We start from the raw sequence: 841 nt of genomic DNA on the forward strand, positions 1-841 counted from the left end.
TACACAAATGATGGTGGATATAGTTTATGGATCCTCATTAATTTATTTTGCTTTTAGCCTAATAGCTTAATACTTTGCCATAGACTTTTTTCACCCAAAACAGAACTGGTATGTCTTAGATTTGCAATATTTTTATAGATAAATACCACTGACCACATAACAAAAATATTCTTCTTTTATGCAAACTTGTGTCAAGGATTATTCATACGAGAAAGCATTTTACTTTCTAAGCCATTTTAAAAAATAAAATTTTGTTTGTTTGTTTGTTTGTTTGTTTGTTTGTTAGGCTAGGCAACCCTTAGTTGACCTCATAGATTGCAAGGACCTTGTCAGTTTACAATCTCTTATTTTTTATTTTTTACACCTACAGCATCTGGTCTTCCTAGGTGGTCTCCCATCCAAATACTAACCAGGCCCAACCCTGCTTAGCTTCTGAGATCAGACGAGATCAGAGTGGTATGGCTGTAGACAAATATATATATAATTTTAAAATAACTTATATCTCTATTTAGCTGTTTACTCTGTATTAGTTTTCTATTGTTGCATAACATATTATCACAAACTTAGCTGCTTAAAGTAACATTTACTTATTAGCTCACACTTCTGTAGGTCAGAAGTCTGTGTGAGTTCTACAGAGTTTTCTGCATAGAATCTGACAAGGTCAAAATCAAGGTGTTGGCCATCTAGCTCTTGTCTTAAGGATCTAGGGAAGAATCTGCTTCTACATGTTCTATATTTCAGTTGTTGGCAGAATTCAGTTTCTGTGGTTGTAGGACTGAGGCCTCGTTTTCTTGCTGGCTGTTGGCAGGGAGCTGCTCTCAGTTCCTTAATGTTGCCCACA

At 35.3% G+C, this 841-nt stretch overlaps 1 pseudogene; it reads right to left on the minus strand.

Annotated features, from left to right (window-relative positions):
• Positions 1 to 361: 361 nt before the first annotated feature.
• Positions 362 to 470, minus strand: LOC120608612 (uncharacterized; annotated as a pseudogene).
• Between the last annotated feature and the right edge of the window lie 371 nt (positions 471 to 841).

The sequence above is a fragment of the Pteropus medius genome, unplaced genomic scaffold (genome assembly GCF_902729225.1).
Source record: "Pteropus medius unplaced genomic scaffold, Ma_sr-lr_union100, whole genome shotgun sequence".
Lineage (NCBI taxonomy): Eukaryota > Metazoa > Chordata > Mammalia > Chiroptera > Pteropodidae > Pteropus > Pteropus medius.